Source organism: Dromiciops gliroides, chromosome 2 (genome assembly GCF_019393635.1).
Source record: "Dromiciops gliroides isolate mDroGli1 chromosome 2, mDroGli1.pri, whole genome shotgun sequence".
NCBI lineage: Eukaryota > Metazoa > Chordata > Mammalia > Microbiotheria > Microbiotheriidae > Dromiciops > Dromiciops gliroides.
The window spans coordinates 203,160,433-203,182,251 of NC_057862.1; the positions used below are offsets into that span (position 1 = coordinate 203,160,433).

The following is a 21,819-nucleotide window of genomic DNA, read 5'->3' on the forward strand; positions in this document are numbered from 1 at the left end:
TATGCCTCTATACACTAACAAGTTGACAACAGAGCAATAATAATGTTTAATTCAAACATTCTTTTTTATGGCAGGCAGAACGTGAGAAATATTTTTTATATACTCATCAAGTATGTTTTTGTGTTATACAATCATCTTGAAAAAGCAGACTTGGATCCTTCCTAAATGCATGGTCCTTCAATTTGAACTGATAGAATATTATGACTTCCTTTGTCTTCTGTTTTGTGATTTTTTGCCAGTAGTTGAGGTGGTGAGCACAATAGAGTGTACATGAATAGAATTGAACATTATGGAAGGTGTAAAGATACTGAGAGCTGACAAAGAACAACACTAATGAACAATAATAAATTAGTTTAATTCCCTGCAATATGGATTTCTATGTCTAGGATTTTTTCTTCAAAAATAGTAATAATTATTTCAAATGCAATTTAATAGTCATTTTATATTTGCTTCCACTCAAGTCATACACACATAATAGAAAGAGAAAATTTGAGAAGTAGCTTTATCAACCATGAACATTTCAATTTAAAGGACGTTTAAGGGGGAAAAATAGCATAGTGAGACCAAAGTGACATGGGTTTGAGTTGTATTGGGTATGTTTTCTGTACAGTATGACCAATGTCTTATTTGCTATCATATTTCAGGTACTTGCAGGATCACAATAGTCAGAATAAACTTTGGAAGTGGATCTTTCATCATAGGGCTCCCCCCCCTCTTATATTTTATTACCCCCCTTCAGTAACTCTTCCATGTTACCCTCTGGCTATTTAAAGTATATACTGAGGTATCCCCATCCCTGAAGTATTTATGCTCCAAAATGACTTCCCCCGTCTTCCCCTAGCCTTTAGCTAAAAATCCTATTTGCCCAGATCTAAATTTTTATACTTTTTTTTTTTTTGGCGGGGCAGTGGGGGTTAAGTGACTTGCCAATGGTCACACAGCTAGTAAATGTCAAGTGTCTGAAACCGGATTTGAACTCAGGTCCTCCTGAATCCAGGGCTGGTACTTTATCCACTGTGCCACCTAGCTGCCCCCTCTTGGTTTTTTAAAAAAAAATTTGTTTTTTACACTTTTATACTTTTTTTTAATACTTTCTAATAAAAGTAAAGCCTACTAGATATGAATGGGAAGCTGACTTAACTCTCTTGGAGGCATATTCACCGGAAGGCATCTACAACTGGTAGCAAGAACTGGAAAAGAGGGAGAACTTTGCATAGAGCATCTAACTTGATATTCTGTCTCTTTACCCTGACTCTAGAATATGGCATATGGGTCATCTGAATTTTTCTAATTTTTAAAAATTAAATTTCTTTACCATAAGAAAAAAATTTCAGTTGTAAAATTTCCATTCTTTATTTTTTTTTCTCTTCTGCATTTGGTATTCTAATTAAAACACATACACACATTTCTTTCCTATGTTGCATTTTCCATGCTCCAGTTTTGTAAACTAGATTTACTCAGTTGAGTTTATGGGTGAGAAATGACCAAAAAAAATCATCAGTAGTTCTATATTTTCATCTCTACTTCTTGGGGTTAATTATTTCTCTTGGGTATGTAAAGAAATAATAATCTCTAATCTAAATTTCCCTTTGGTTTGGCTGATTGAAAGGAAGAACTGTTTACTACTTACTAGTATCCTGCTCTTATTTTTTACTGGCAATAAGGCATTTTTTATGATATTTCAGAATGGAATTTGAGGACACTTCCTTCTTTCTCTCCTTTCCTGCTCATTGGGAAATGTCTGATCATGGGAGCTATTATCTTTTGTCATTATTAATCTTCTGTAGTTGTTCAAGTTTACCAGAGGTGGGGTTAAACTGTTCAGGAGATGCTATACAAAGGTTATGCCACAGGGATCCCTGGCACTGCTCAATAATTATAATACTATTTTTTTCCATTGTAAAATGTCACTTATGCATCTTGGAACAGAAGGTGGAGGGGCAGAACTGGGGGCCCTTCCTCAGCCAGGATCAGGTGACAGAGAAGGTTGCTTGTGAGAACAAAGGTAAAAAGGTCATGAGATGAGAAAAAAAAAGTGGGGGAGGAAATAAATTTTGAGAGAGAGGGTAGCTCTGATGGCAAGACTAGTGAAACCAGCGATCCAGCTGGAGTCAGAAAATGATGAAAAAAAAACAAAACACAAACCCAGAGGGATAGTGGAAGTTTCGATCTATGTGTACCCCAGGTGAGATTGATTAATGCTTTAAATCTAAGTAGGTTTAATCCAAAGATTAAGGGGAGTAATAAGTACTGTGATACAAAATGGGAGAAGGTGTTTGGTTTTTTTTTTTCAAGGGATAGTGGCATGTGTTGGCACTGAGAATACAGAATTTGGAAAAGATGAAAAAAGACCTCAGGATTAAGGCAAGGCCACTCAGCAGTGATTGTGTTGAGAGGGAGCAAACAGAGTGGTGAAGGGCCTTCAGTTCAGGCTCTATAAAGGTTGGCTAAAAATAATGGGAATGTTTACTATGCCAAAAGAGGGGAAGGGCCTCAGGAGGGAGAAGATTATTGGCTGTGGGTAGGACTGTCATTTGGAAGAGAGACTAGACTTTTTCCAAATGGACCCTGAGGGCAGAACAATGAGTGGAAAGTACAAAGAGGCCAAATTAAGCTTGGTGTCAGGAAAACTTGCTAACAATTTCAATCAATTAATCAATCAAAAAACATTTATTAATCACCTACTTTATGCCAGGGACTGTGCAAAGTACTGGGGATCCAAAAAGAGGCAAAAGACAGTCCTTTACCTCAAGAAGCTCACAATATAAGTGGGGAGACAACATGCAAACAAATATATACAAAGCAAACTATATATAGAATAAATAGGAAATAATTAGGAAAGGGAAAGCCCTGGAATTAAGAGGAGTTGGGCAAGGCTTCTTGCAGAAGGTGGGATTTTGTTATTGTTTGTCCTTTGTTCTTTTTTTTTTTATTTAATTTTATTTTTTGCAGGGCAATGAGGGTTAAGTGACTTGCCCAGGGTCACATAGCTAGTGTCAAGTATCTGAAGCTGGTTTGAACTTAGGTGCTCCTGAATCCAGGGTTGGTACTTTATCCACTGAGCCACCTAGCTGCCCCCTGTCCTTTGCTCTCAAAGAGGACCATGACAACAGAAGGTGATGTCATGGCTTACAGTGAATTGGATTTGAGGGAGGGTTGTACAAAGTTACCAACCACACTCTCTCCTCCAGAGCCATCTGGGTCCAGTAGTAAGCTATACATCAGGAGAACTGGAGATAGCCCCAGATATCTGAGTTAATCAGGGTTGGACTAGATGGCTGCTGACATTGTCTTCAGCTCTCAAGTCCTGTGATTCTTTTGCACCTTTTAAACTCTTCTAAGAGACAGATTTTGTTTTCTATTTCTTTTTTACCTGGAGCATGCACTTTAAACCTGCATCACTCCCATATTAAAGTACATGCAGTCCAGTCTGCCTCTCTGGATTGTTTGGGACCCAGTGAGAGAAAGGGATAGAAGAAGCATAAGAAGTTGTATCCTCTGAGGTGGTGTGGTCTAGTCAGAAGAGAATCCAATTAAGAGTTAGGAGCCCCATGTTGTAGCCCCTGCTCTGACACCAACTTTCTGTATAACTTACTGTATGATACTTCACCTGTCTGGGGCCTCCATTTCATCATCTTTATAATGTGTGAAATGAACTAGATCAGCAGAGTCAAACACAGAACAAAGGATCAATACACCGTACATAAAGATAACACACAGGCTGCATACTGACTCAGTTTTAAGATGGAATATTATATCTGTATTTTATTTTAGTTTTGCTCATTCTGTTAAGTACTTCACAATTACATTTTACTCTGTTTCCTGAGGCACTCTGGAGTGTTGTGGGTTGTAGTATGGCTCCTGGGTTTGACCCCTCTGCATCAGATCATTTCTAGAGAACCTTTTCACTCTAAAATTAGACTAAGGGAGCATACTTTGTGCACCTCTAGGTAGGACTGGCTGAGACGGGTATCTGAGAATTTGGTTGAAATGAATGATCCTGTCTGAATCAGACACCAGTGACCCCTATTTTCTTATCTTTCTAAAAAATATTTCTAAAAAATATTCTGAATTTTAGCCTGGGATTGTGACATATAGTTTAGTCAACACATATCTTGATAGGCAGTGACCTCATTGTGAAAATAGGAATGGAGAAGATGGTGAATAATCTACTGAGAGGTATGATTCAGGTTGGAGAAATAAAAATCTAAAGGTTCATAGATTCCTTAGAAACTCCATGCCTATATGTCATGAACAGTTGATTGCAGAGGAATTCTGTGAAACATCAGATATGTCAAGCACTAGAGATAGCAAGAACTCTTAATCACCAAAACTAAAATTGACAATCATGTTTTCCCTTCTTTCCATTAAACCTGTGGTTTCATTGGTGTATGGAATTCTTGGAAAGGAACATCTTTACCAAAGCAGTTCAGACTTCAAAACAAGTTCAACTTACCTTCCCCCCTAAAAAAAAACAAAGTGAGGCCATTCATTGACAACTCTTTCTTTCTACCTCTTCATTTCACATGTCTCTGACATTAATCCACTCCAGGCTATGATAATAAAGTTAGTTACTTTGATTGGCAAGGCCAGTCATTATATCTGAACTCTGGATTTCAACTTTTCCTATTCTTCCCAACAGATTGTCCCCACCATGATCCCTACCCTTTTTCTAATCTCCAGTCTCTCCAGTCTATCTATTGATTCCTTCTTGGCCACCTACAAAAATTTCCAAATCTCCATCCTTAAAAACAATGTCCTCACTAAATCATACTATGCTGTCTAGCTATCAACCTATATCTCTCCTCCTCTTTTTATCTATACTCTGAAAAAACTACCTACAGTCATTGCCTCCATTTATCCCCTCACTCTCTATTTAAACCCTCTGCAATCTAGCTTCCAACCTCATCATTCAGTTGAAACTACTCTTTTAAAAAAGTTGCCACCATTTTCTCTTAATTCCCCAAATCAAACAACCTCTTCTCAATCCTTATCTTTCTTGACCTTTCTTTCTGTAGCATTTGGTACTGTTGACTGCCTTCTACTCCAGGCCACTCTTTCCTCTTTGAGTTCTGGTCTCTCTTGGCTCTCTTCCTACATATCTCATTGTTCCTTCTCAGACACTTTTTTTCTGATCTTACCCATGTTATGCCCATCAAATGTGGTTATTCCCCAAAGCTCTGCCTTGACCCCTCTTCACTTTCTCTGCATACTCTTTCGTTTGGTAATCTAATCGGCTCCAATAAATCCAATGATCATCACTGCAAATGATTCACAAATCTTTTTATCCAGCCCTAATCTCTAGACATCTGGTCTAGTGTCACCAACTGCCTACTAGGAATCTCAAACTCAACTTGTCCAAAACAGATTTCATTACTTTTCCACAAACACACCCTTCTCCTAAAAGTCTTTACTACTGTTGAATGCACCACTATTCTTCCAGTCACCCATGTTTGTAAAATGATTTTTGCCTGAGATTTTTCTCTTTTGTTCACCCCAAATACCCAATTAGTCTGTATATCTTATAGTTTTTTCCTAAACAACATCTCTCCTATAAACAACATCTCCCTTCTGTCCATATGTTAGCCATAACACTGGTTCTGACCCACATCATATGGACTATTCCAATGAATTCTTATTAATCTTCCCTCAAATTTCTCTCCACTATAATCAGTCCACTACACAATGGCCAAAGTGATTTTCTTAAAGCATGGGTCTGACTACCATCACCCTCTAGTCAATAAACTCAAGTAGTTCACTATTTTCTCTAGAATCAAGTGTAAAATGCTTCATTTGGCATTGAAAGTTCCTCACAATCTCCCTCCTCCCCAATTCTTGCTAGATTCTACTTCCTTCCATACTGTTTCTCACATATGACATTATATTTCCTATTTCTGTGCCTTTTCAGTAGATTTCCCCATGCCTAGAATGCTTTCCTTCCAATTTTTCCAACTATTTGATTCTCTGGATTCCTTTAAGATTTAGTTAAGCCTATGCCCAAAGGGATATGAGACTATTCATACACTTTGACCCAGTGGTACCACTGCTAGGTCTGTATCCCAAAGAGATCATAAAAGAGGGAAAAAGACCCACATGTACAAAAATATTAATAGCAGCTCTCTTTGTGGTGGCAAATAATTGGAAATCAAGGGAATGCCCATCAGTTGGGGAATGGCTAAACAAGTTGTGGTATATGAATATAATGGAATACTATTGTGTTATAAGAAATGATAAGCAGGAGGAATTCAAAGAAACCTGGCAGGACTTACATGAACTGATGCTGACTGAGAGGAACAGAACCAGGAGAACACTGTACACAGAAACAGCAACATTGTGTGATGAACAATGGTGATAGACTTGGCTCTTCTCAGCAGTGCAGTGATCCAAAACAATTTCAAAGAACTCATGATAGAAAATGTTTTCAACATCCAGAAAAAAGAACTTTGGATTATGAATGCAGATTGAACTTTTGGGCTGTTTCTTTTTTGAGGTTTTTCCGTTGTGCTCTTATTTCTGTTCCACAATATGACTAATGCAGAAATATGTTTAATGTGATTGTACATATATAACCTATATCAGATTGCTTTCCATCTACGGGAGGAGGGAAGGGAGGGAGGGTGGGAGAAAAATTTGGAACTAAAAATCCTAACAAAACAAATGTTAAAAACTATCCTTGGGGGCGGCTAGGTGGCACAGTGGATAAAGCACCGGCCCTGGATTCAGGAGTTCCTGGGTTCAAATCTGGCCTCAGACACTTGACACTTACTAGCTGTGTGACCTTGGGCAAGTCACTTAACCCCCACTGCCCCACAAAAAAAAACCCAAAACCACCAAAAAACCCAAAACAAAAAACTATCCTTATATGTAACTAGAAAATAATAAATACTTTTATTTTAAAAAAAAGACTTAGTTAAGCCATTATTTCCTCCAAGGAGTAGGCCTCATCCTCATCCTACCTTCTTCTTCCAATCTTGCACAACTGTTAGTGCCATACCCTTTAAGGGTATTGTTCATTTATTATTTATCTTGTATGTTCTTGATTTATACATCGTCTAATTCCATTAAAATGTAAACTCTTTTGGTGAAGGGACTGTTCTCCTTTTTTCTGCATCTTTAGAGTGGTGTCTGATTGATCTTAGTCTTAGAGACTTGGCTGTGGCATTAAAAGGTTCAGGGTAATTCAGGCTGTTAAAGTCCAGGTCTTTCTAACTGTGACACCAGCTCTTTATCTGCTTCCTGAGAGGCAGCAGCATAGAGAAATGATTAATTATTGATATAGGAGTCATTTTTGGATCAGCTTTGTGTGTGGTCAGATTATCAACTGGTCCATAAGCGTAATAGAAGCTGAAGAAGATTACAACTTGCTCATAGTCACATAACTTGTAAGAGTCAAATCCATCTCTCTCCTGACTCCAAATCTATTGAAGTTAGCAAGGATTATTGCACACATTTTTATCCTTAATTTGCCGTTGACCTCCCTCCCAGACTCAAGCATCTGAACAATGCAAGGTCAACCTATCAAACATTTCTGGCCAGTATTACTATGCTTTGGATGTGGTCAATGGGGTGGGAATGAATGAATGGAAAAGTATTTATTAAGCACCTACCATTTGCTGGTGGAATTGGCCATGAAGGTTCCTGAAATAGGCAATGTGGTGTGCTTAGGGCTTATTCACTCACTGAAGATGCCAAAATTCTCCTGACTTTTGTCTTGCCACTGGAATTTGATGACTCTGGAAGAGAGAGTGAAGTTGGTGACTTTGTGCAACTCTGCCTCACTTAAATCCAATTCAGGCACATTTCAAGACTACGATGGCATTGTTCTTCTAAATGAAGGGCAAAACAAATACTACTATTTGCTAAGTACTGTGCTAATCACTATGATCTTACATTTAAATGGATGAAGTGGGCTGAGGACACTTTGTTAAGGGTGGGAGTTAAGGGGGAGTAGATTGACATAGCCTATCCAGGAACAATGCAGAGTTGATTCCATCACAATTCATGCTTTCAGACCTTCAGATGGAAAGGGAGTATGTCAAAAGACTATGCAGTTAGCAAGATGGTTATCAAAGCTGTTTTGGGCTGGTGGTTGGAGAAGAGAAAGAAGTGAAAGACAGAGGTGTTAAATCCCTACAAGGCTCCACAACACTTCCAAGTGTGTTAGAACCAAATTAAAATGTAATTGGGAAATATTTGACCAAAAAAACAAACATCAAAACACAATCATACAACATTTAAAACTAAATCAATATGTAATAATAGGGTTCCTCATGTATAGTTTAGTGGCTCTTCTTCTATTTGAGTGATACCCATGTTCTAGATCATGCTCTGCAATGTTAGTGGGGAGGTCTTTGGAGAAAGCCGAGGGTATGTAGTAGGAGCAGAAGAGGGAGACAGGAATAGAAAGTACTTAGAGAAGAGGTGGTGGGCAGATAGGTGGTCTAGTGGATAAAGCACCAGGTAAAGTCAGGAAGATCTGAGTTCAAATCCAGCCTCAGACACATGCTAGCTGTAGGACCCTGGGCAAGTCACTTAACCCTGTTTACCTCAGTATTCTCATCTGTAAAATGAGCTGGAAGAGTAAATCGTTAAATGACTTGCCCAGGGTCACACAGCTAGTAAATGTCTGAAGCTGAATTCTAACTCCAGAAGAGGAGTCTTCCTGACCTCAGGTCTATTACTCTATCTACTGTGCCATCTAGCTGTCCCAAGCCTCCTCTTAGAGTCTGGGAAAACCATCCGGGTTCAGAAGTCAGGATTGGAGAGCAGGGTGCCAAAATAATGGGATCTTTTTTCTTATTAAGTTTTTATTGATATCTTTTATTTTTTATATTATTATATTTTTTTCAGTATCCTTTCTCCTTTCAGAGATCTATCGCATAGAACAAATAGTATTTTTAAAGATAACAAGAGAAGAAAATCACAAAAAAATAATTGAAATAGTCCAAAAATATGTGCAATGTATAGCACCCAAGGACCTTCTACCTCCATGAAAGGGTGGGTTGGAGGTATTCTCTAATGTCCATTGACTTGAGTCATGTTTGTTATATTCACTTTTGATTTTTCATGAATTCTTTCCATTTTCATTGAAGTAGTCATTGTTTCTGTTATTTTCTTGGCTCTGTTTACTTCAGTTTGCATTAGTTCACAAATATTTCTCCATGCTTTTCTTTATTTATCGCATATACCATTTCTTACAGTACAATAATATTCTATTATATTCAAGTACCATAATTTGTTTAGACATTCCTCAATTGATGGAATTCTACTTTGCTTCTTATTTGCTATCTCTAAAAATGCCAATATAACCATAATAACTAATAATAGCTAACATTTATATGGTGATTACTATGTGCCAAATACAAATATTTTGGTGTATGTGGGGACTTCCTTTGTATCCATGGATCCCTTTGTATAAGCACAGTAACTGAGTCTTTGGGTCAAATGGCATAGAATGGAATGAGTTCTTAATATATTTGTGGTTGGTAGTAGGGGTGAGGGAATGTATGAGGATAGAAAATTGTTGGAGATGAGAAAGGAATGCACAAAAAGAAGTATTATAAAAACAAATTTTACTACTTCAGAGTTTTACTTTAGGCAGGTTACATACAAGATATAATTCTCAAGGCGAGGTACCTGACCCTGCCTTTTCATGCTATCTGTAAACCATTCATGTGAGAGTTATAAGTCATTTCATCCCTTATACCAAGAGATTAAAATGGCTTTGAGCGAATAAAAATAGTATTTTTGACAAGTGACTATAGTCTGATGTCTCTACCCATCTTTCCTGAAAACCATGGAAGTTATTGATGAAAAAGAGCTAGAACGTGTTCTTGAATGTTCCAAGTTTAATGATTTCTTTTTTCAAGAATGACCTGATCACTTCAAGGATAACTAAAATGTTTCAAGGATAATCAGATCTTTTTTTTTCCCTCATCCCCAAATCCAGGGATAGACAATGAGGTGGTAAAAAATGTATTTTACCTTAAAAACATCTGCCCCAAACCAAAACACTCTTTTTCTATATGGGAAATAAAAAGAAAACACCTATATAAAAAGTGGGAAAAACCCCAAAGGATTAAATGAAGGACATTTAGGACTTGAGATGACTATTCCTATTTGTTAGGCCATTCCTATCCATTAGGCAGTTAGGTGGCACAGGGGATAGAGGGTCAGGCTAGGAGTCAGGAGGACATGAGTTCAGTGCTGCCTCAGACACTTATTAGCTATGTCATCCTGGGCAAGTCACTTAAACCTGTTTGCCTCAGTTTCTTCATCTATAAAATGAGCTGGAGAAGGAAATGGAAAACCACTCCAGTATCTTTGCCAAGAAAATCCCATACTGGGTCATATACTGTTGGACAAGACTGAAATGACTGAACAACAACATCCATTAGGCCCATTCAGATTTTACCATTCTTCCTTTGCTGATTTTGTCCCTGAAGCAAGAATCTAAAATTTCAGGAGCCACCCTAATGGCAGGCTGTGTTTGGGATAGTAAATGCAAGTGCCCCTCAGCTTTGGGTGCCTAAGGCAAATGTTTCCTTTACTTCACTCTTGTTATGCCATTTTGGATGGGAACTAGAATTCATGCTGGATACTTCCTGGGAATTCACCAGCAATGTACTCATCATTTGCTCATATATGGGAAAATTTTTTTCTTGGGCAATTATTTAATTCACTTTGACAAATATTTATTAAGAACTTACTCTATTTAAGGTGCTGTGCTAAGCTGTGGGGATACTAAAAGAATGTGAAATAGATTGCCCTCAAGGGGTTTGCAATTCCGTCAACTGACAAAATATCCATATCTTTTATTTGGGCCTACAGTCTTTCTGATGATCTTACTGGGTAAATATTTCTTACATATGCTGCACACACCTGATGAATTTGGTTTATTCATACATCTATAGCCTAACTTTATCACATTTGCCATCAAGAACCAGCCATGTTCTACCTCATAGATAATTTGGTGCGTGTTGAATTTCAGATTTTTTTTTAACTCAAAGGTCTTTTAGCACCACAAAGGTCATGAATAGAATAAATGTGAATCAACTTTAAAGCTTCTGAAATCTCAAACAATTGTAATAAGCACATATTTACACAAACCTATACAACCTAAATACAAAACCTTATTTCAGGATTTCTTGGTGGTAGAATTCTATATTAAAACAGTAGCAGCAACTTCTTCCTTTTGCTGACTCTATCCATAGTCCAATTTTTGAGTATCCAAAATCTGATGGGATAAATTTAGCTCTGCCTAGATGACTCAATTCATACACATAATGGAATAAATTAAGTAAGGGGCTGAGGGTAGGGGGAGAAAATTTCTTTTACAGCTCTTCGGTGTTTCAAATTCCACTTGCTTCTCTTCTGTCTCTCTGAGACACTCAGTTCTTCCTAGAAAACTTTACTGTCATCATAGTACCTGCAGAGTGATACCACTAACAGACCTGACTGTTTGTTTCTAAGTAACAACAGCTGTGCAACAGACTGTCTGAACAGTCCCTATTACAGAATGCAACATGGATCACTGAGACAAAGGCAGCCCCACACCAGCTGGCTCCGTGTCTCAGTGCATTTCTATTCCTGGATGATTTACCTGTTCTCAGTCCTGTCACCTTACTGTTTCTACCATCTAATTAAAAAAAAAACCCACATTACTGGATTCTCTCTGCAGTAAATTAGCAATGCTATCTGTGTTCTTTCAGAGCCCAAACTGGCCATTTTTACTTTATGATACATGATTTATTTTTAAATTCATAAAAGATGCTTGATTATTTATTTGTGGTATATTTTAGCTCTCTTGTAGAGTCTCGATCAGAGTAATCCTCTTCTAATGTATTCATATACAGTGAAGATCTAAATTTTCCTAATCATAATCATGTCAGCAAAAGTAGAACTGCTCTTAGGATAACATTTTAGTCTAGAAAATGATTTGCCTTTAAAAGGGATTCAATGGACATGATGACATAAAAAAGAAGCTGCAAAATTACACACAATCAGTTCACATAATCAAAACAGAAATGTTTTGTATTCAGCAAGGATTTCTTTTTACTATAATAAATGGAACAAAATAGTCCTTTTGGAATTCTGCAACCGTGTTACAGCTACAAATGCAAGAGTTAGAGAATTCCGCAGAATTAGGGACAAGCATTTCTGAAACTTTGGAGAGATGGGGGGAAAAAAGATTCCAGTGGCACATATTAAGGGGAACAAAATTAGGTTGTTTTGCTCCTACCCAGAAACTGGTGTTCTGTCTTAATTCGGATTTCATTAGTAACTCAGTTAAGTGAAAACTCTATATTCTTCAAAGTGTCCCTTGATTTATGCAAATGAATCCTTTACTTTCATATTATAATACTTTCTATTATATATGTATATAGATGTGTATTGCTTATTTTCATCTAAAACTGGGAATATATTTTTAAAAAATGAATTGTTATTTAGATCTGCACTGAATCAATCCCATTAGAGAGGGGTAATAGCACTTAGCACACATAATTATGAGGATCAAATAAGATCGCGCACACAAAGTTTTGTATGAACTTTAACGTGATATACAAAGATGAGTTATTTGGTTTTTGTTTTTGTTGTTGTTGTTTTTCCTCAGGGAGTGGACTTTATTGAATGAGTAGGAGCAAAAGGGGAAGCGAGGAGTGATTCGGTCGTTCCATGTCTAGTGGCAACTGCGATCAAGGCCCGGCTCCCTGTCAGGAAAGGGGCCAAAGATGAGTTAATTGATCAAGAAATAGTTATACCATCTGATGATAATGATTTTGGCTCTAGATTTCATTTTTTATTTCTCTAAAAATCTTATTCTTTCCAAGGAAAAGACACTCCCAAATTCTCTTCTTTGTATTATTATCCCTTGAATTGATAATGTGATTTAAACTGGGTTCAAAATCCATTCCTGGAGGAATGTATAATTGTATGAATTAGTATGTACTCCATAATAATGACACATTTAAATAGTGCTTTCCTCAGGGCAGCACTGTGAGGTAGATAGTGAGATTATCTCCATACAACAGATGAGGAAACAAAAGTTCTGAAAAATTTACTTATCATAGGATCATAGATTTAGAGCTGGGGGAGACTTTAAAAGTCATCAAGTCCTACCCTCACATTTTATATATGAGGAACTGAGGCCAAGAGAGATATGTAACTTGCCTAGGGTCATACAGATATTAAATGTCTGAGGTGGAACCTTAACTCAAATCTTCTTGAGTTCAAGGCCACTGCTCCATGATACCTCTCGTACCTCTCTTCTTCTAGCTAAAAAATGCATGGAGTTGGGGCAGTTAGGTGGTATAGTGGATATAGCACTGGCCCTGGAGTTAGGAGAACCTGAGTTCAAATCCGGCCTCAGACACTTGACATGCACTAGCTGTGTGACCCTGGGCAAGTCACTTAACCCTCATTGCCCTGCAACCCCCCCCCCCAAAAAAAAAGAATGGTATCAGGGATAGGATGCTTTTAAGTAAAAATAAAGCCTTGACAGTGGGCAGTGTTGTGATGGATAGTCAGAAGATATTCTTACAGATAAAACTGTTGGAATTACTATTCTTCAAGAACATATACATACATACTTACATACATACATATGCATACATATATTTAATCATAATCACTGACTGGCTATGAGCATTATAATATAGCAAAGAGTAAGCAATTATACAAATAATTGTAGCCTCAAATCCTACTACTAAATTAAAAAAATACAGTTTGGGGTCTGAATTAGATTGGTTGTTTACAGTGAACAAATTAATCAGATATCACCCAGTTTGGCTGTTTGTTTTGCTTGTGTAGACCTTGTCATTTTAGACATGCTGATCAAATTCTTTCTTGCACTGTCCTCATCGTCCTACTTAAATAGTCCCTATGGGTTTAGCTAGACAATAGATTTAAGTTTCTTGATGGCAAGAATGATTTTGTTTTTGTTTTTGTATCACCAGTACACTGTGCTGTTGATTGTCATTACAGATTATACTTATATAGTCATATTTTGTGGAATATATAATAATAATCACTCCCCCCATTGGCTCCATAGTGTATTGAACTTATATGAAAGGAAAACTGCTGTCCTTCCTGCCACCCAGTGTAGAAAATATATTTTCTTAATGTGCTACAAGTGTTAGCTGGATAAAGAATATATACTTATTTTTATTTGTAAGCAGTATTCTTTAGTGTTTGGTAATTTGTTTTCATTGATGAAAGTATGTCTATTAAAAAAATGGACTTTATTGTGTTTTTTTTTCCTTTTAGTTAATATATAGAGAGGAGAAAAGAACCATGGATTCTTTTCATCCATTAAGAACAATTTAGTAAAATTAGGCTTACTCAACTCCAACTTCTGAGTTATATATTTCCTTTTAACCTTTTAGGGTGTAAATCCAAATATTTTTCCCTCAGTCCCTTTTGGTGTGAATATGGCCAATAAACTAGCCAAATTTACAGTCAACTTCTTTAGTTGACTACCCAACCACAGAGCTTTGGCCATGAACACAGAGTCAGTGCTCATAGGAAACCAAGTATTGGAGGTACTAAAAATGGAAATTGCCCTGAATTAGTCTCCATTTTATTCCTGTCTCTTCTACTTTAAAAACAAAAAGCAAAACCAAAACAAAACAAAACAAAAAAAAACAAAACCCCCCACTGTCTCTACTCCATTATATTTCCTCTATGTACATTAAAAGACACTGATATCCCCTTTTGGTAGAACTATGATATGGACTATATAGTATATGGACTAGGAGTTTCATTGACATTTTGTTCCATAAAGCTATCTTGGTGAGTTTCTTGAATGATATCCATTACTTTTTCTTTAGTTTATGAGTCTATGGTTCTATTGATATATGAGTCTATGTTTTAAAGACCTCTTGACAGAAGACTTTAAAGTAGTTAAAGACTTTAAAGACTAAGACCGCCAGGGTTGTCCTTGACTAATTCTTAGTCTACTTGAAATACCAGAGAGTTAACCAAGTAAGCTTCTTCACAGATGTAAGATTCCCAGCCTGTAACAGATAGAGGAAGTCACTTGACCATAATTCATGAAATTGGCAACATCTTTGGAAAAACCAGTGCTTAACACGGGGGGTGTGGGGGGGTGTGGGGGGGGTGTGGGGGGTGTGGGGGGTGTGTGTGAAATAGACGTTCTGTAGCATGGTACAGAGGAAAGAGCTGTCTTTTTGGAACCAGAGTACCTGGATTTCCAAGTTCTACCACTCCTTAGTGATGTGTCCTTTGGTAAATGGTTTAATCTCCTGAGATTGTTTATTCCTCATTTTAAAAATGAAAGCTTGAGCTCAAATCTCAAATCTCATTGAAATGCTGCTAATATTCATCATGGTTCACATAAATTGTAAAAAAAATGATGTTCCAATATTGTAAGCTTTTATGAGCCTAGGTATATATGAGAATGAGGAACCCATAAATATGGCTGTTGTGGGAAGCTATGGAATGAGAGCTATATATTAGAGTAAAATTTGTCACAGAGATTTAGGAAGAAAATAAAATAAAATTAGTACTATGACTGGTTTCTAATAAACAACTTATCTATTATTTATTTACTTATTCACCTTCCATACCCTTGTCCAAGGAGCCAGTAATAATTTTATTATGCCCATTTTATAAATGCAAAAACAATTTTTGAGAGGTTATCTTTCCATAATCACATAGCTAGTAAGTGTCTTGGCCCACATTCAAATCCATATGTCCTGATTCCAGTGTGCTAGGCTGTTTATGGGATTCAAAGATAAATCAGACAATCCCAATATTGTATAAACCAATAACCTAATACAGAAAAGACAAGGATATAAATAACTATGATACATATTAGAATATGATGAATGTAGAGGACAGGCACAAAGTATGATGAAAGAAGTGAGAAGAATTCCTTCTAGCTATAGAGAAATCAGGAAAGGCTTCATGGATATGGTGAAAACTAAGCTGTACCCTAAAGACTACAGTCTTTTAATAGGCATGCACTGAAGCAAAGTGGAAAGATCTATGGACTTCAAGTCAGAGGGCCTGGCGTGAAATCCTACCTCTTCCATTAACTAACTGTATGATCTTAGACAAATTATTGAATATCCCAGTTATATGAAATGAGAGTACTGAACTAGATCATCTCTAAGATCGATTCATCAACAAGCATTTATTAAGCACTTACATATACTAGGCACTGTGCTAATAATGGGATACAGAGAAAGGCAAACTGTGTCCACTCACACACATATACACACACAGTACCTGTTCTAAAGGAGTGTACATTCTCATAGGGAGACAATATGTACATACAAGGTACATATAGGAGTAGGCAGAAAGTACTTTGAAAATGGAAAGGACATTAACAGCTGAGGGGACTAAAAAAAGCCTCCTACAGGTCAAGTTTGAGGTCCCTTCCAGATGTGACATTCTACAATTGTCAGAGAGATTTGAAGGTGAGAATTTGATAGGATGCATTAAGGAACTGGTCAGTAGCTTTGTTTGCAACAAAACTCATGAAAACAGATGTGATAAGGTTGGAGGAGGAAGTTGGAAGCAGGTTGTGGATATATCTTTCAAACTACACTAAAGGAATCTGCTTTCTTGATAGGCAATAAAGAGACACTTTTTCATAGGATGAGAAAAAAATGATCAGAGATGTTTAATTAGATGTAATTTATGATGCATTTACCAATGAAACAAGCTTTAGAACTTTATAGACATATGGGCAGCTAGGTGGCACAGTGGATAAAGCAGCAGCCCTGAATTTTAGGAGGACCTGAGTTCAAATCAGGCCTCAGACACTTGATACCTACTAGCTGTGTGACCCTGGGCAAGTCACTTAACCCTCATTGCCCCGCAACCCCCTCCCAAAAGCCCCAAAACCCAAAACAAAAAACCCCAAAACTTTATAGACAATAGGAGAAATAGTCAATGAATGAGTAAACGAACTTTAATTTTTCAGGGAACATGATTTTCCATGACTAAAAACCACATAACTTCACCAGGAGAATAGTGTTATTAAGAAGGGAAAGCATATGGTAAGGAAAAGAAAGAAAAATCCACTCTTGTAGTGGGAGTCTGGGCTCAATTTACTGTCCATTTGAAGTATTTATCCAAGACATGGATGGAGAATTTATGGAGTTTTCCTTCCTCCTGCAAATCATAATCCATTTGTGGCCATGGAATATGAATTAAAAAGATTTAATGTTGAGAATCACCTAATGGGGAAGTGAGGGGCAGGTGGTGCACAAAAGCAAGTTACTATATACTGATAGCCAATAATTACATGAGAGAAGTGATAAAAATAACATTTAAAAAAATAGCCTTGCTGTTGTTCAGTCATTCAGTCATGTCTGACTCTTTGTGACCCCGTGGAATATAGCACACCAGGACCTTCTGTCCTAGACTATCTCCCAGTCTTTAAGCTCATGTTGAGATTTGCAAAGTGCTTTACATGTTATCTCATTGAGGTAGGTATTATTATTCTTATCGCCATTTTTCACCTGAGGAAACTGGGGTTAAAGTAGTTAAGTGGCTTGTCCAGGCAAATACACTTAGTTAGTGTCTAAGGCGGGATTCAAACTTTGCTTTCTGATATATAGGATGTCACCAGAGATACATAAATGGACTAGTCACATAGAAAAAAAATAAAGGATAACTGGTAGGCAGCTGTTGATAGTATCACAATGTTCAGAATTCTAGAGGAAGGCCCTCATTTCATTGAATGGACCTGTCCTGGTGAAATTTTAGGAGAAACTTTAGGAGAGATGGGGGTCAAACTGGATGGGCAAGGATGAATTGGCCATGATCTACATTGTTAGAGAAAGTTCCACACAGAAGAAAAAACAGATTGATCAAAGTATCAAAGAAAGATTAAGCAAAAGTGTTTGTAAATGTTGAATTAAATCCTCCACTCTTATCTAAGTTATCTTCCTAAAGTACAGGTCTGAATTTGTCACCTTCCTATTCAATAAATTCTAATGGCTCCATAATTCCTCCAGAATCAAATATAGATTATTCTTTTTTTGACTTTTAAAGTTCTTTATAAAATACCCCTTTCCTATCTTTCCAACCTTTTTATAGTTTACCCTTTTTATGTTGAAAATGTAATTTTCATAGTTTACTCTTCTTTTTTTTGTTGAAAATGTAATTTTCATAGATAATTCTTCATCCTACATAGTAGCACAATAAAATACACCACATTCTGAATAAACTCCAGATGATATGAAATCAGGATGGGGAAAATTCAAACGGGGTACATAACCATCACCTTCAACTGCAAGAGACAAAGGTTCCACTTAGAGGGATCATTAGGAAATGATTAGGCAGGAATTTCAAAGATTGATTATATTATACTAAAAATTGGAGACTTTCCAATACAGAAATCTTTCTAATAATTAAATTTAGCTGGTCAGTAGCTTGGAGATGGCAACTTTACTCTTCTCCACATACTCTATGACCCCGTAATACTGGCCTCCTTGCTCATTCTTCCCATAGGACACTGAATCTCTCAACTCTAAACATTTTTATTGGCTTGTCCCCTTTGGCTGGAATACTCTCACTCCTCGTCTCTGCCTACTGGTTTTCTGGCTTCCTTTAAGTCTCAAATAAAATCCTACCTTATGATGAAGTCTTTCTTGGTCCCTGTTAATACTAGTGCCTTCCCTATGTGATTACTTCTAAGTTATCCTGTACGTATCTGGTTTGTATACAGTTGTTTGCAAGTTGTCTCCTCCATTAGATTGTGAACTCCTTTAGGGCAGGGACACCCCCACACCCTGACCTTTCATAAATCCACATTGCTTAGCATAGTGCCTTGATTGCTTTTGAGCAATTCTTCCTTCATAAAGTATTAATATGGTTATTCTGACCCTTAGTCTGTCCTTTTATTTGACCAGTCTACAACAAAGATCAAATATTGTACAAATGAAGCCTCAAAGTATTACTGGCTTTACTTATGAATTACTAAGAATGCATATCATGTGCTTGTACAGACTGTGGGGGAAGCACTGCCCTTGTTATCTGGCAGGATATATAAGCATGTTTGCTGCTCAGTGTTAGGAACTATTTCCTTTTAAGTAAATAGTCGTGTGAAAATGACAGCAGCAATATATGTAATTTAAAAAACCTGAAATGATGAAATTGGAAGCTGACTTTTTTTGGGGGGGGGTATTCTCTAGGAAATGTTTTGGGATATTTGAAATAACTCATGTTTCAAGAAATACCTGCACATGGAATTTCAAGAACATTTGTTAATTTAAAGTCTGTGGAAAGTTGAACATGCAAATACTCTCTTCATTTACTTCATAATAATATCTTTCCTGTTGTTCATTATACCAAATCTGCAGGAGACATAGAATAATGAAATTTTTGCAGAGGAAAAAATTTAGAGAATAAATCTGCCTCTAATTTGCAGATGAGAAAAATGAGTTCCCACAGTTTAAGGGTCTTTCTCATGGTCACTGCTGATGGCCAAGCTAGAACTCAGGGTTTCCTGACTTCCAGTTTTATCCTCACTAAATATATTTAGTACATGATTCTCTGTTTCTGTTCCTCTGTCTCTCTGACTGGTTATATCTATATATGGGGGGATGCTTTTAAACCCATAATTGTTTTGTCTGGTCTTATGGGCTATACCAAACTGCCTCTTTGGATGCGTCTTATATGCTTCCCACTATATAAACCTCATAAAACCTTTTGTTGTTAAGTCATTTCTCATTTGACATGACCCCACAGATCGTAGCATACCAATATTGTCCATGGTGTTTTTGTGGCAAAGATACTAGAGTGACTTGTTATTTCCTTCTTCAGTATATGCACAATATTTAATATCTGAAAATGACACACAAAATACCAGTTTGTATCTAATTTTTCAAATATAATACCAGAAATTGGACTGTTGGGGAGAATTGCTATCATCATCTTAGCAGACATGGACTTAGTTTTAAACTAACACATAGGTATTTTAGCAAACACAATGTTTGGCATAGAGTGGGGAGTAAGGATCATAAACACAAAGTCCTAAAAGATATGATTATCTTTCAACATGTTTTCCATTTCCTTCCCACTATAAGCCACCTGATGATAGAAATGACAGAAAAAAAGTTAGTTCTTGTCTTGACTGTCTTCCTGACTCCTAACTATGTCATTTTAGCGAACAGAGGCATACAACCTATTTTTACTTTTCTTTTCTGCATCAGTTCCAATTCCTTTTTATATACTTGCTTTTCTCTTGGTGTCAGATTCCCTCTAAATGATAGATTGTAATCTCAGCCACAGGAGAAATGAAACTCAAAATGGATGGGTGTGATTTTTTAGTGATGTGGGTTCCAGGCAGATGGCACCTATGGAGAATTGAATCTCCAACTGAACCTATGTATTAGTTTCATTTTACATTGTTCCTTGCTACTACACATTTAAATTCTTTTAGAGAGCTTCTCTCTCATTTTGAATGGCTGTAACATTTCTTTCCTTGTATACCTATTAAATAAATCTTCCTTTTGGAACCCTGGGGATTTGAAAGCCTTCATTTCCAAGGCTATACATATTAGGAAAAACAATATAGTACAGTAGAAAGAACATAGGACTTGGAAACATATAACCTGGGTTTTCTGTTGGGGTTCAATACCAGCCAATCAGCTATAGGGAAATCACAGGATCCCCTCACTTTGAGTTCTCATACATAAAATGGAGGTGAACCATGATTTCACTACCTACCTACAGTGGCTGTGAGGAAGCCAGCTAGGGTCTACAAAGCCTTATGTAGATAGATGTGAGCTATGAATTATGGAAATAAAATCTCAGTCTAAAATGGTGATTTGAGATTCTTGAAGAATTAAACCTTTTCAAACACATATTTATATCTATATCTAAATGTAACGAATATGTATATACACAAACACACATTCATACCCACACCTACACCCATATCCCTCTTAATTAAATTCTAAGATCCTTAAAGGCAGGAACTATGTAAGTATACACTGAAAAATAATTCTAATTATGGGTTCCCCTCAGGAGCAGATTAGGAGGGTGGAGATGTGACTATTAGTTGTAACAGTAAGATTGTGAACAATTCTCTACCCACAATAAGATTGTGAACAATTCTGTGCAATGCAGATTTATAGTAGATAGTCAGTTCTGCTTTGGGCTACTGTTTTGCAGTTAAGTAGGAAGCCTAGGAGATAACTGGTGGCAAATGACTAGAGCACTGGGCCTGGAGACTAGAATCTGACTTTGAACACTTGAGAGATGTATGACCCAGGGCAAGTAACTTAACTACTGTTTGCTTCAGTTTCCTGAATTGTAAAATGGAGATGATAATAGCACCTACCTCACAAGGTTGTTGTGAGGATCAAATATGATAATATTAAATAGCATGGTATCTGGCACATAATAGGCACTATATATACATATAAATTTATATATATATATATATATGCACACACACATACACACATACATATATAGGTATAAATATAGATTAGATATAGATATAGATGCTTACTCCTTCCCCCTTCCCTGGGAGAGAAATTGAGGAAAGGATTAAGCAGGATTAGCTAGCTATATACCGTTTCTGCTCTTGGTGAGTCAGAATTTTCCAGTGTAGATTGATTAATTTGTTTTAAGTCAAGTCTCAGATCATAGAAAGATCTTAGTCTTAAGGCCTTAGAAAGACCTAGTCTTACTCCATTACATATAATGCTGGTTCTTGGTTTTAGATAGATAATATTTGCCACATTACAGTAAAATTCATTTATTACTATACTTTTGAAAACTTTTTAACAGAAATAGATATTATATTTTGTCAAAACCTTTGTCTGCCTTTAT

The 21,819-nt window shown here is 36.7% G+C and overlaps 2 long non-coding RNA genes across 2 annotated transcripts in view; one reads left to right on the forward strand and one right to left on the reverse strand.

Annotated features, from left to right (window-relative positions):
• LOC122739934 overlaps positions 1 to 21,819 on the forward strand; it is a 241,683-nt gene that overhangs the window by 164,237 nt on the left and 55,627 nt on the right. The window lies entirely within an intron of this gene.
• LOC122739935 overlaps positions 1 to 21,819 on the reverse strand; it is a 189,618-nt gene that overhangs the window by 124,402 nt on the left and 43,397 nt on the right. The window contains exon 2 of the long non-coding RNA XR_006354695.1: positions 7,608 to 7,733. This is a non-coding gene — a long non-coding RNA (uncharacterized LOC122739935). The remainder of the gene's footprint in view (positions 1 to 7,607; positions 7,734 to 21,819) is intronic.